Source organism: Salvelinus alpinus, chromosome 11 (genome assembly GCF_045679555.1).
Source record: "Salvelinus alpinus chromosome 11, SLU_Salpinus.1, whole genome shotgun sequence".
NCBI lineage: Eukaryota > Metazoa > Chordata > Actinopteri > Salmoniformes > Salmonidae > Salvelinus > Salvelinus alpinus.
The window spans coordinates 15209482-15224481 of record NC_092096.1 but is presented as its reverse complement, the minus strand read 5'-3'; the positions used below and the strand labels follow the sequence as shown (position 1 = coordinate 15224481).

The window sequence follows — 15000 nt, the reverse complement described above, 5'->3', positions numbered from 1 at the left end:
GGGTTTGAGCGTGTACAAGCTGTATGTGTTGGGGCTTGAGCGTGTACATGCTGTATGTGTTGGGGTTTGAGCGTGTACATGCTGTATGTGTTGGGGTTTGAGCGTGTACATGCTGTATGTGTTGGGGTTTGAGCGTGTACATGCTGTATGTGTTGGGGTTTGAGCGTGTAAATGGTGTTTGAGCGTGTACATGGTGTTTGAGCGTGTACATGGTGTTTGGGCCTGTACATGGTGTTTGAGCGTGTACATGGTGTTTGAGCGTGTAAATGGTGTTTGAGCGTGTACACGGTGTTTGAGCGTGTAAATGGTGTTTGAGGGTGTACATGGTGTTTGAGCGTGTAAATGGTGTTTGAGCGTGTAAATGGTGTTTGAGCGTGTACATGGTGTTTGAGCGTGTAAATAGTGTTCGAGCGTGTAAATAGTGTTTGAGCGTGTAAATGGTGTTTGAGCGTGTAAATGGTGTTTGAGCGTGTACACGGTGTTTTAGCGTGTACACTGTGTTTGTGTAGAGTGAATGGAGGGAATGTGGAGCTCCCGAGTGGTGCAGCGGTCTAAGACACTGCATCTCACTGTAGTCCCTGGTTCGAATCCAGGCTGTATCACATCCGGCCATGATTGGGTGTCTCATAGGGCGGCGCACAATTGGCCCAGCGTCGTCCAGGTTTGGCCGGGGTAGGCCGTCATTGTAAATAAGAATTTGTTCTTAACTGACTTGTCAAGTAAAATTTTAAAAAATGTGCTGACTTGGTGTTACTGTGTGTGGTTGAGACTGTAACTGCTGGCTGTGCGGTGACCTGGTCCTCCTGTACGTTACTGTGTGTGGTTGAGACTGTAACTGCTGGCTGTGTGGTGACCTCGTCCTCCTGTACGTTACTGTGTGTGTGAGACTGTAACTGATGGCTGTGTGGTGACCTAGTCCTCCTGTACGTTACTGTGTGTGTGAGACTGTAACTGCTGGCTGTGTGGTGACCTGGTCCTCTTGTATGTTACTGTGTGTGGTTGAGACTGTAACTGCTGGCTGTACGGTGACCTGGTCCTCCTGTACGTTACTGTGTGTGGTTGAGACTGTAACTGCTGGCTGTGTGGTGACCTCGTCCTCCTGTATGTTACTGTGTGTGGTTGAGACTGTAACTGCTGGCTGTACGGTGACCTCGTCCTCCTGTATGTTACTGTGTGTGGTTGAGACTGTAACTGCTGGCTGTACGGTGACCTGGTCCTCCTGTACGTTACTGTGTGTGGTTGAGACTGTAACTGCTGGCTGTGCGGTGACCTGGTCCTCCTGTACGTTACTGTGTGTGGTTGAGACTGTAACTGCTGGCTGTACGGTGACCTGGTCCTCCTGTACGTTACTGTGTGTGGTTGAGACTGTAACTGCTGGCTGTGTGGTGACCTCGTCCTCCTGTACGTTACTGTGTGTGGTTGAGACTGTAACTGCTGGCTGTGTGGTGACCTCGTCCTCCTGTACGTTACTGTGTGTGTGAGACTGTAACTGATGGCTGTGCGGTGACCTGGTCCTCCTCTACGTTACTGTGTGTGGTGACCTCGTCCTCCTGTATGTTACTGTGTGTGGTTGAGACTGTAACTGCTGGCTGTACGGTGACCTGGTCCTCCTGTACGTTACTGTGTGTGGTTGAGACTGTACCTGCTGGCTGTGTGGTGACCTCGTCCTCCTGTACGTTACTGTGTGTGGTTGAGACTGTAACTGCTGGCTGTGTGGTGACCTCGTCCTCCTGTACGTTACTGTGTGTGGTTGATACTGTAACTGCTGGCTGTGTGGTGACCTGGTCCTCCTGTACGTTACTGTGTGTGGTTGAGACTGTACCTGCTGGCTGTGCGGTGACCTGGTCCTCCTGTACGTTACTGTGTGTGGTTGAGACTGTAACTGCTGGCTGTGCGGTGACCTGGTCCTCCTGTACGTTACTGTGTGTGGTTGAGACTGTAACTGCTGGCTGTACGGTGACCTGGTCCTCCTGTACGTTACTGTGTGTGGTTGAGACTGTAACTGCTGGCTGTGTGAAGTTAATATGGATCGCCACCAGTGCAGTGACATTGAATTACTTGCTATGTTTTGATGGATGCTGTGTGATGGAGACAGACAGGTCATGTTTTGTTGGACCATGGGGACATTTATACCCATGGTGATACAGACAGGTTGTATTTAAAACATAGCACATATTCATACTATTTATCTTCATTAGTTACCAATGAAAATGGTTCATGGTAAGACATGCCTTTCAGTATCATCCATAAGGACCAGTTGGATCACCAGGAGAATGGTTAATGTAGAACTACTAACCAGGAGAATGGTAAATGTAGAACTACTAGCCAGGAGAATGGTTAATGTAGAACTACTAACCAGGAGAATGGTAAATGTAGAACTACTAGCCAGGAGAATGGTAAATGTAGAACTACTAGCCAGGAGACTGGTTAATGTAGAACTACTAGCCAGGAGAATGGTTAATGTAGAACTACTAACCAGGAGAATGGTAAATGTAGAACTACTAGCCAGGAGAATGGTAAATGTAGAACTACTAGCCAGGAGACTGGTTAATGTAGAACTACTAGCCAGGAGAATGGTTAATGTAGAACTACTAACCAGGAGAATGGTAAATGTAGAACTACTAGCCAGGAGAATGGTAAATGTAGAACTACTAGCCAGGAGAATGGTAAATGTAGAACTACTAACCAGGAGAATGGTAAATGTAGAACTACTAACCAGGAGAATGGTTAATGTAGAACTACTAGCCAGGAGAATGGTTAATGTAGAACTACTAGCCAGGAGAATGGTTAATGTAGAACTACTAACCAGGAGAATGGTTAATGTAGAACTACTAGTCAGGAGAATGGTTAGTGTAGAACTACTAGCCAGGAGAATAGTTAATGTAGAACTACTAGCCAGGAGAATGGTAAATGTAGAACTACTAACCAGGAGAATGGTAAATGTAGAACTACTAGCCAGGAGAATGGTTAATGTAGAACTACTAACCAGGAGAATGGTAAATGTAGAACTACTAGCCAGGAGAATGGTAAATGTAGAACTACTAGCCAGGAGACTGGTTAATGTAGAACTACTAGCCAGGAGAATGGTTAATGTAGAACTACTAACCAGGAGAATGGTAAATGTAGAACTACTAGCCAGGAGAATGGTAAATGTAGAACTACTAGCCAGGAGACTGGTTAATGTAGAACTACTAGCCAGGAGAATGGTTAATGTAGAACTACTAACCAGGAGAATGGTAAATGTAGAACTACTAGCCAGGAGAATGGTAAATGTAGAACTACTAGCCAGGAGAATGGTTAATGTAGAACTACTAGCCAGGAGAATGGTTAATGTAGAACTACTAACCAGGAGAATGGTTAATGTAGAACTACTAACCAGGAGAATGGTAAATGTAGAACTACTAGCCAGGAGAATGGTTAATGTAGAACTACTAGCCAGGAGAATGGTTAATGTAGAACTACTAGCCAGGAGAATGGTTAATGTAGAACTACTAACCAGGAGAATGGTTAATGTAGAACTACTAGTCAGGAGAATGGTTAATGTAGAACTACTAGCCAGGAGAATGGTTAATGTAGAACTACTAACCAGGAGAATGGTTAATGTAGAACTACTAACCAGGAGAATGGTAAATGTAGAACTACTAGCCAGGAGAATGGTTAATGTAGAACTACTAGCCAGGAGAATGGTTAATGTAGAACTACTAGCCAGGAGAATGGTTAATGTAGAACTACTAACCAGGAGAATGGTTAATGTAGAACTACTAGTCAGGAGAATGGTTAGTGTAGAACTACTAGCCAGGAGAATAGTTAATGTAGAACTACTAGCCAGGAGAATGGTTAATGTAGAACTACTAACCAGGAGAATGGTTAATGTAGAACTACTAGGCAGGAGAATGGTTAGTGTAGAACTACTAGCCAGGAGAATAGTTAATGTAGAACTACTAGCCAGGAGAATGGTAAATGTAGAACTACTAACCAGGAGAATGGTAAATGTAGAACTACTAACCAGGAGAATGGTTAATGTAGAACTACTAGCCAGGAGAATGGTTAATGTAGAACTACTAGCCAGGAGAATGGTTAATGTAGAACTACTAACCAGGAGAATGGTTAATGTAGAACTACTAGTCAGGAGAATGGTTAGTGTAGAACTACTAGCCAGGAGAATAGTTAATGTAGAACTACTAGCCAGGAGAATGGTAAATGTAGAACTACTAGCCAGGAGAATAGTTAATGTAGAACTACTAACCAGGAGAATGGTTAATGTAGAACTACTAGCCAGGAGAATGGTTAATGTAGAACTACTAGCCAGGAGAATGGTTAATGTAGAACTACTAACCAGGAGAACAGTTAATGTAGAACTACTAGCCAGGAGAATAGTTAATGTAGAACTACTAACCAGGAGAATGGTTCATGTAGAACTACTAACCAGGAGAATAGTTAATGTAGAACTACTAACCAGGAGAATGGTTAATGTAGAACTACTAACCAGGAGAATGGTTAATGTAGAACTACTAGTCAGGAGAATGGTTAATGTAGAACTACTAGTCAGGAGAATGGTTAATGTAGAACTACTAACCAGGAGAACAGTTAATGTAGAACTACTAGCCAGGAGAATGGTAAATGTAGAACTACTAACCAGGAGACTGGTTAATGTAGAACTACTAACCAGGAGAATGGTTAATGTAGAACTACTAGCCAGGAGAATGGTTAATGTAGAACTACTAGCCAGGAGAATGGTAAATGTAGAACTACTAGTCAGGAGACTGGTTAATGTAGAACTACTAGTCAGGAGACTGGTTAATGTAGAACTACTAGCCAGGAGAATGGTTAATGTAGAACTACTAGCCAGGAGAATGGTTAATGTAGAACTACTAGTCAGGAGACTGGTTAATGTAGAACTACTAGTCAGAAGACTGGTTAATGTAGAACTACTAACCAGGAGAATGGTTAATGTTGAACTACTAGCCAGGAGAATGGTTAATGTAGAACTGCTAGCCAGGAGACTGGTTAATGTAGAACTACTAGTCAGGAGAATGGTTAATGTAGAACTACTAGCCAGGAGAATGGTTAATGTAGAACTACTAGCCAGGAGAATGGTTAATGTAGAACTACTAACCAGGAGACTGGTTAATGTAGAACTACTAGTCAGGAGAATGGTTAATGTAGAACTACTAACCAGGAGAATGGTTAATGTAGAACTACTAACCAGGAGAATGGTTAATGTAGAACTACTAGCCAGGAGAATGGTTAATGTAGAACTACTAGCCAGGAGACTGGTTAATGTAGAACTACTAGTCAGGAGAATGGTTAATGTAGAACTACTAACCAGGAGAATGGTTAATGTAGAACTACTAACCAGGAGAATGGTTAATGTAGAACTACTAGTCAGGAGAATGGTTAGTGTAGAACTACTAGTCAGGAGAATGGTTAATGTAGAACTACTAACCAGGAGACTGGTTAATGTAGAACTACTAGCCAGGAGACTGGTTAATGTAGAACTACTAGTCAGGAGAATGGTTAATGTAGAACTACTAACCAGGAGACTGGTTAATGTAGAACTACTAGCCAGGAGAATGGTTAATGTAGAACTACTAACCAGGAGAATGGTAAATGTAGAACTACTAACCAGGAGAATGGTTAATGTAGAACTACTAGCCAGGAGAACGGTTAATGTAGAACTACTAGTCAGGAGAATGGTTAATGTAGAACTACTAGCCAGGAGAACGGATAATGTAGAACTACTAGTCAGGAGAATGGTTAATGTAGAACTACTAGTCAGGAGAATGGTAATGTAGAACTACTAGCCAGGAGAACGGTTAATGTAGAACTACTAGTCAGGAGAATGGTTAATGTAGAACTACTAGCCAGGAGAACGGTTAATGTAGAACTACTAGCCAGGAGAATGGTTAATGTAAAACTACTAGTCAGGAGAATGGTTAATGTAGAACTACTAGCCAGGAGAACGGTTAATGTAGAACTACTAGTCAGGAGAATGGTTAATGTAGAACTACTAGCCAGGAGAACGGATAATGTAGAACTACTAGTCAGGAGAATGGTTAATGTAGAACTACTAGTCAGGAGAATGGTAATGTAGAACTACTAGCCAGGAGAACGGTTAATGTAGAACTACTAGTCAGGAGAATGGTTAATGTAGAACTACTAGCCAGGAGAACGGTTAATGTAGAACTACTAGTCAGGAGAATGGTTAATGTAGAACTACTAGTCAGGAGAATGGTTAATGTAGAACTACTAGCCAGGAGAACGGTTAATGTAGAACTACTAGTCAGGAGAATGGTTAATGTAAAACTACTAGCCAGGAGAATGGTTAATGTAGAACTACTAACCAGGAGAATAGTTAATGTAGAACTACTAGTCAGGAGAATGGTTAATGTAGAACTACTAGCCAGGAGAACGGTTAATGTAGAACTACTAACCAGGAGAATGGTTCATGTAGAACTACTAACCAGGAGAATAGTTAATGTAGAACTACTAGTCAGGAGAATGGTTAATGTAGAACTACTAGCCAGGAGAACGGTTAATGTAGAACTACTAGCCAGGAGAATGGTAAATGTAGAACTACTTGCCAGGAGAAGTTCACATATCTACAGACGTAGGATCTTAATTTGATCATTCCTTTGTTGCTGAGAATTTTACTTCACAGCAGGAAATGCAAACATGTAGTTTATTCTTTTAAAACGTCTTATAAAGTCTGTCAGGTGGCTGTTATCCATCTACATTAGAGCTGTTGGACACTAATGTCTGTCTGTCTGTCTGTCTGTCTGTCTGTCTGTCTGTCTGTCTGTCTGTCTGTCTGTCTGTCTGTCTGTCTGTCTGTCTGTCTGTCTGTCTGTCTGTCTGTCTGTCTGTCTGTCTGTCTGTCTGTCTGTCTGTCTGTCTGTCTGTCTCTCTCTCTCTCTCTCTCTAATCTATTCTTGGCTGTGATCTCTCTCTCTCTCTCTCTCTCTCTCTTCTCCCTCTCTCTCTCTCTCTCTCCGGCGTACTACCTGACAACCACAGGACACACTATGAATACCAGAGAGACAACCTGACCACGATCTCCTGCAGTCTGCTCAGTCTACCATCATGTTCCATGTTCACATTACACTACACTTCTGGGGAGACTGGGGAGACTGGGGAGAATGGGGAGACTAGGGAGACTGGGGAGACTGGGGAGACTGGGGAGACTGGAGAGACTGGGGAGGCTGGGGAGGCTGGGGAGACTGGAGAGACTGGGGAGACTGGGGAGACTGGAGAGACTGGGGAGACTGGGGAGACTGGAGAGACTGGGGAGACTGGGGAGACTGGGGAGACTGGAGAGACTGGGGAGGCTGGGGAGGCTGGGGAGACTGGAGAGACTGGGGAGACTGGGGAGACTGGAGAGACTGGGGAGACTGGGGAGACTGGGGAGACTGGGGAGACTGGGGAGGCTGGGGAGACTGGAGAGACTGGGGAGACTGGGGAGACTGGGGAGACTGGGGAGACTGGAGAGACTGGGGAGGCTGGGGAGACTGGAGAGACTGGGGAGACTGGGGAGACTGGAGAGGCTGGGGAGACTGGGGAGACTGGAGAGACTGGGGAGACTGGGGAGGCTGGGGAGACTGGGGAGACTGGAGAGGCTGGGGAGGCTGGGGAGGCTGGGGAGACTGGGGAGACTGGAGAGACTGGAGAGACTGGGGAGACTGGGGAGGCTGGGGAGGCTGGGGAGACTGGGGAGACTGGAGAGACTGGAGAGACTGGAGAGACCGGCGAGACCGGCGAGACCGGCGAGACTGGCGAGACTGGCGAGACTGAAGGGACTGGGGATACTGGGGAGACTGGGGAGACTGGAGAGAATGGGGAGACTGGAGAGACTGAGGAGACTGGAGAGACTGGAGAGTAGGAGCGGAAGAGAGAAAGAGGAGGGAGAGATGGAGGGAAGATGGAGAGAGAGGAAAACAAATGGACATCAGAAAGGCTGCTCTCATCCTGATACATTGTCTCCTCGTCCCTCCCTCTCTCGCTCTCCCTCTCTCTCTACCTCCCTCCCTCTCTCTTCCTCTCTCTCTCTCCCTATCTCTCTACCTCCCTCCCTCTCTCTTCCTCTCTCTCTCTCCCTCTCTCTCTACCTCCCTCCCTCTCTCTTCCTCTCTCCCTCTCTCTACCTCTCTCCCTCACTCTCAGGGAAAAGAATGTGGTGACTTTTGAATAGGAGAGGAGGAGAGGAGAGGGGAGGAAGAGAGAGGAGGAGAGGAGAGGAGAGGGGAGGAGAGCAGAGGAGAGGGGAGGGGAGGAGAGTAGAGGAGGAGAGGGGAGGGGAGCAGAGGAGAGGGGAGGGGAGGAGAGTAGAGGAGAGGGGAGGAAGAGAGAGGAGGAGAGGAGAGGAGAGGAGAGGGGAGGAGAGCAGAGGGGAGGGGAGGAGAGTAGAGGAGGAGAGGGGAGGTGAGGGGAGGCTAGTACAGGAGGAGAGGGGAGGGGAGTAGGAGAGTACAGGAGGAGAGGCGAGGGGAGTAGGAGAGGAGAGGGGAGGGGAGTAGGAGAGGAAGAGAGTACAGGAGGAGAGGGGAGGTGAGGGGAGGAGTGTACAGGAGGAAAGGAGAGGAGAGGAGGAGAGTACAGGAGGAGAGGGGAGGGGAGTAGGAGAGGAGAGGGGAGGTGAGGGGAGGAGTGTACAGGGGGAGAGGGGCGGGGAGTAGGAGAGGGATCTGTACTTTAATCCTGCTTTGCTGCTGAGGGAGGAAAATCCACTTTGGTAGATGAAAATTTAATCACACTCACACTACTCTGTGCTACTGTAGTGGTCCTTTCAGAATGGGTTTAATTCTCTGATGCTTGTCAACATGCACGCTGCATAGCTTCTGTGATGAGATGGCACGGCCTTGCTGTGTGAGAGAGACAATGTTCCTTCAATGTCCCTGTACAGCCTGTTTCCACTGAGCTTGTCTACAGCCAGTGAATTACTTATAACATACAAACTGTACGTCCGGTGTTTATTGTTGGAACCAAGCAGGTTTTGTTGACTATGTTCTTCACTACCATAATGTTACTCAGGGGGCCTGAGGGCAGTGTTGTGTGTTCTTCACTACCATAATGTTACTCAGGGAGCCTGAGGGCAGTGTTGTGTGTTCTTCACTACCATAATGTTACTCAGGGAGCCTGAGGGCAGTGTTGTGTGTTCTTCACTACCATAATGTTACTCAGGGGGCCTGAGGGCAGTGTTGTGTGTTCTTTAATACCATAATGTTACTCAGGGAGCCTGGCTAGTGTAAACACTTCTGTCTGCTGTCAAGCCAGATACAAACACTCCTCCCACAGCACCCCCTCCTCACCCGACCCCCACCCACTGCCCCTCCAAATAAATACATAATACAATTTAAATAAATCCCACAGTAAATAATCCCACAGCATCCCTGCCTCACACCCCGCCCCCCCAAAAAATAAAAAAATAAATATGCTCTTTGTGAACTACCACTCGCTCTTTACTTTCCCCCCTGCTAGCTCTGACTTGCTGATAGTTACTTCATGGAGGGAAAATGTACTATGACTGTGATGTGTGGTTGTCCAACCTAGCTATTTTAAGATCAATGCACTAACTGTGAGTCGCTCTGAAAAATAGCGTTTGCTAAATGACTCAAATGTAAATGTAAAATTTGATATTGTAAAATTTGGTATTGAGACAGCGGTGACACGTAGACACTCTGAACAAACCCCAGGTCACTTCCTGGTCTTTGAAGCTCCGCCAAGCCAACCCATCAGCTCCCAGCAGGACTTCTGACCCAAGCCCTGATTGGTCAATGTGGACTTTTCAGTTACTGTCCCCTTTCTTCTCATATCATCCTCGGCTCATCTGTCTGTGTCTCCGTCCTCCCATCACTCCATCCCTCAGGCTAGCATTCTTTAGGATGATAGTGTGGAGGATTGAGGGCCTTTGGCCATGCTGGCTGGCCTCTGGTCCTCTTTGGCTCTCTTCAACCTTATAGAAATAAACACTGAGCCTGATGACGCTGGTGACAGAGATGGAGAGGGAGAGAGAGAGGTTTTTCTGTCGCTGAAATACGTGTCATAAGAGGAAGCATCAGTAGCCTACAGCGTGTCACTTTGTCCGTGTGTGAATCGGTCCCACGCGGTAACGCTGCATATACAGATGTAGGATCTTAATTTGATCACTCTTTTGGAGCTGAGAATTGTCAAAGCACATATACATTTCCTTTAATTACGTAACACAATGTTTCTGACAGATTAGTAGGAACTAGAGGTCGACCGATTATCATTATCAACGCCGATACCGATACCGATTATTGGAGGACCAAAAAAGCCGATACCGATTAATCGGCCAATTTTTTATTTTTTATTTATTTATAATAATGACAATTACAACAATACTGAATGAACAATTTTATAAATAAATAATGAAACGTTCAATTTGGTTTAAATAATGCAAAAACAAAGTGTTGGAGAAGAAAGTAAAAGTGCAATATGTGCCATGTAAAAAAGCTAACGTTTAAGTTCCTTGCTCAGAACATGGGAACATATGGAAGCTGGTGGTTCCGAGTCTTTAATATTCCCAGGTAAGAAGTTTTAGGTTGTAGTTATTATAGGAATTATAGGACTATTTCTATACAAATACCATTTGTATTTCATATACCTTTGACTATTGGATGTTCTTATAGGCACGTTAGTGTTGCCAGTGTAGCTTCCGTCCCTCTCCTCGCTCCTACCTGGACTCGAACCAGGAACACATCGATAACAGCCACCCTCGAAGCAGCGTTACCCATCGCTCCACAAAAGCCGCGGCCCTTGCAGAGCAAGGGGAACAACTACTCCAAGTGTCAGAGCGAGTGACGTTTGAAACGCTATTAGCGCGCACCCCGCTAACTAGCTAGCCATTTCACATCGGTTACACCAGCCTAATCTCGGGAGTTGATAGGCTTGAAGTCATAAACAGCTCAATGCTTGAAGCACAAATATCAAATCATACACTTAATTATAACATAATAAAACACAGAAATATGAGCCTTTGGTCATTAATATGGTCGAATCCGGAAACTATCATTTCGAAAACAAAACGTTTATTCTTTCAGTGAAATACGGAACCGTTCCGTATTTTATCTAACGGATGGCATCCCTAAGTCTAAATATTGCTGTTACATTGTACAACCTTCAATGTTATGTCATAATTATGTACAATTCTGGCAAATTAATTACAGTCTTTGTTAGGAATAAATGGACTTCACACAGTGCGCAACGAGCCAGGCGGCCCAAACTGCTGCATATACCTGGACTGCTTGCACGGAACTCAAGAGAAGTGACACAATTTCCCTAATAATAAGAAATTCATGTTAGCAGGCAATATTAACTAAATATGCAGGTTTAAAAATATATACTTGTGTATTGATTTTAAAGAAAAGCATTGATGTTTATGGTTAGGTTTGGTGCACCGAGAGTGCTAAATCATCACCCGTTTGGCGAAGTAGGCTGTGATTCGATGAGAAATTAACAGGCACCGCGTCGATTATATGCAACGCAGGACACGCTAGATAAACTAGTAATATCATCAACCATGTGTAGTTAACTAGTGATTATGTTAAGATTGATTGTTTTTTATAAGATAAGTTTAATGCTAGCTAGCAACTTACCTTGGCTTCTTGCTGCCCTCGCGTAACAGGTAGTCAGCCTGCCACGCAGGCTCCTCGTGGAGTGCAATGTAAGGCAGGTGGTTAGAGTGTTAGACTAGTAACCGGAAGGTTGCAAGATCGAATCCCCGAGCTGACAAGGTAAAAACCTGTCGTTCTGCCCCTGAACAAGGCAGTTAACCCACCGTTCCCCGGTAGGCCGTCATTGTAAAATAAGAATTTGTTCTTAACTGACTTGCCTAGTTAAATAAAGGTTAAAAACTAAAAAACATTTAAAATAAAAAAATGGCCACAATCGGTGTCCAAAAATGACGATTACCGATTGTGTTGAAAACTTGAAATCGGCCCTAATTAATCGGCCATTCCGATTAAGCTAGTTTTACCATGTACCCTCTTACTGTGGCTCTACCATGTACTGTGGGGGGTACTGTGAGGGTACATAGTGGGGGGGGATACTGTGAGGGTACAGAGTGGGGGGGGGGGTACTGTGAGGGTACAGGGTGGGGGGGGTACTGTGAGGGTACAGAGTGGGGGGGGGGGGGGGTACTGTGAAGGTACAGAGTGGGGGGGGGGGGTACTGTGAGGGTACAGGGTGGGGGGGGTACTGTGAAGGTACAGCCTATGTGCACACTGCCCACAAAATGAGGTGGAAACTGAGATGCACTTCCTAACCTCCTGCCAAATGTATGACCATATTAGAGACACATATTTCCCCTCAGATTACACAGATCCACAAAGAATTTGAAAACAAACCCAGTTTTGATAAACTCTCATTTCTATTGGGTGAAATACCATAGTGTGACATCACAGCAGCAAGATTTGTGACCTGTTGCCACAAGAAAAGGTCAACCAGTGAAGAACAAACACCATTGTAAATACAACCCATATTTATGTTTATTTATTTTCCCTTTTGTACTTTAACTATTTGCACATCGTTACAACACTGTATATATACATAATATGACATTTGAAATGTGAGTGTAATATTTGCTGATCACTTTTATTGTTTATTTCACCTTTGTTTATCCATTTGACCTGCTTTGGTATTGTTACGTTACCAGGCCAATAAATCCCCTGAATTGAATTGAGAGTTGAGACATTACACTTCAAATGACTTGAGCAAGTTTATGTGTAATGGCATGTGGAGACAGGCGTCAAGCAGGACCTCTCTCTCCTTCACCGCATCTTCCCCCAATCTCCCCCCTATCCCTCCATCTCCCCCCCATCTCCCCTCTGTCTCCCCCCATCCCTCCATCTCCCCCCTATACCTCCATCTCCCCCCCATCTCCCCTCCATCTCCCCTCCATCTCCCCTCCAACCCCCCCCATCTCCCCTCCATCTCCCCCCATCTCCCCTCCATCTCCCCCATCTCCCCCCATCTCACCCCAATCTCACCCCAATCTCCCCTCCATCTCCCCCCCATCTCACCCCCCATCTCCCCTCCATCTCCCCTCCATCTCACCCCCATCTCACCCCCATCTCCCCTCCATCTCCCCTCCATCTCCCCTCCATCTCCCCCCCATCTCCCCCCCATCTCACCCCCCATCTCCCCCCATCTCACCTCCATCTCCCCTCCGTCTCCCCCGCTCTGATCAGACAGTCTCCCTCCAACATGTTTTCAATTTAGCTGCGTTTCAAAGCCACGTACAGCTGGGCCAGATTTTGTTTTGAACAGTTTGAACGACATGAGACTACAGCCCCCCAGACAGGATGTACACTATAATGACTTTAGGGCCTCTGTGTGTGTGTGTGTGTGTGTGTGTGTGTGTGTGTGTGTGTGTGTGTGTGTGTGTGTGTGTGTGTGTGTGTGTGTGTGTGTGTGTGTGTGTGTGTGTGTGTGTGTGTGTGTGTGTGTGTGTGTGTGTGTGTGTGTGTGTGTGTGTGTGTGTGTGTGTGTGTGTGTGTGTGTGTCTTTAGGGGCTCCCTCCTCTCCTTCTGTCAGACTTTCAGTCTCATTCTTCCTCCTCAGACACCTCTCCTAATTTATTCACTAACCCCAGGTCTGTCTCTACCATTAGATACGCGCACGCACGCACGCACACACACACACACACACACACACACACACACACACACACACACACACACACACACACACACACACACACACACACACACACACACACACACACACACACACACACACACACACACACACACACACACACACATCCCTTTCTCCACTATTAGACCACAGATCTGGGACAGAGAGAGCAGAGTGTAGCCTGTTTACCATAGGAGTCGCCTATAAAGCACAAACATCATCTGGGACCAGGCTAAGCAGAACAATATAGGACTGGAGATGGTAGAATACACTGGAGATGGCAGAATAAACTGGAGATGGTAGAATACACTGGAGATGGTAGAATACACTGGAGATGGTAGAATACACTGGAGATGGTAGAATACACTGGAGATGGCAGAATAAACTGGAGATGGTAGAATACACTGGAGATGGTAGAATACACTGGAGATGGTAGAATACACTGGAGATGGCAGAATAAACTGGAGATGGTAGAATACACTGGAGATGGCAGAATACACTGGAGATGGTAGAATACACTGGAGATGGTAGAATACACTGGAGATGGTAGAATACACTGGAGATGGCAGAATACACTGGAGATGGTAGAATACACTGGAGATGGTAGAATACACTGGATATGGCAGACTACACTGGAGATGGCAGTGTGGGGAAGAGAAGAAGTCAGGGGATGGTGTTTGACCTTACAGACCCAGGGACACAGAGAGAAGAAGTCAGGGGATGGTGTTTGACCTTACAGACCCAGGGACACAGAGAGAAGAAGTCAGGGGATGGTGTTTGACGTTACGGTGTTTTAGATTTGAATCCATGCAGATGACTCTCTGTTCAATGTAGCGATGTGATGTACAGTATGTACAACAACGATGACTAAGTCTGATGTTTTCTGAAATACATCTCTTTGTGTCTCGATACACCTGTACCAGTGGGGAATGTTTTGGTGTACGCTTTTACAAGACAGCATGCCCGGATATGATTCTCCCTGAGATATCACGTACACATGGCATCCGTCCATCTATCGCGGTGTACTATTTTAGTTACCACGCCATATGTACCAGCGCTGTCTCCAGGACAACTGGATAATAATAAGAAAAGGTGTGCGGGCGGCGAGGGTTGTCATGGATACGCCAGGCAGTCATAGTGGTGATTGAATGCACAGCCGCCCTCCCCTTGGAAACGGATCAACAATAGGAACCAATCTGCAAGGTCTTGGTTTCCCTTTGATTCCTACTGTGTGTTGCACGGTGCGCTCCTCATTCAGGTTGGAGACAGACAGCTAGGCCTCTGAGTTAAGGAGCTCTTCAGAAACTGTGTGTTTGTGTGTGTGTGTGTGTGTGTGCGTGTGTGTGT

General features: G+C 45.8%; 1 protein-coding gene across 11 annotated transcripts in view; it reads left to right on the top strand.

Moving 5' to 3' along the window:
* cacna1c (calcium channel, voltage-dependent, L type, alpha 1C subunit) overlaps positions 1 to 15000 on the top strand; it is a 556532-nt gene that overhangs the window by 131939 nt on the left and 409593 nt on the right. The window lies entirely within an intron of this gene.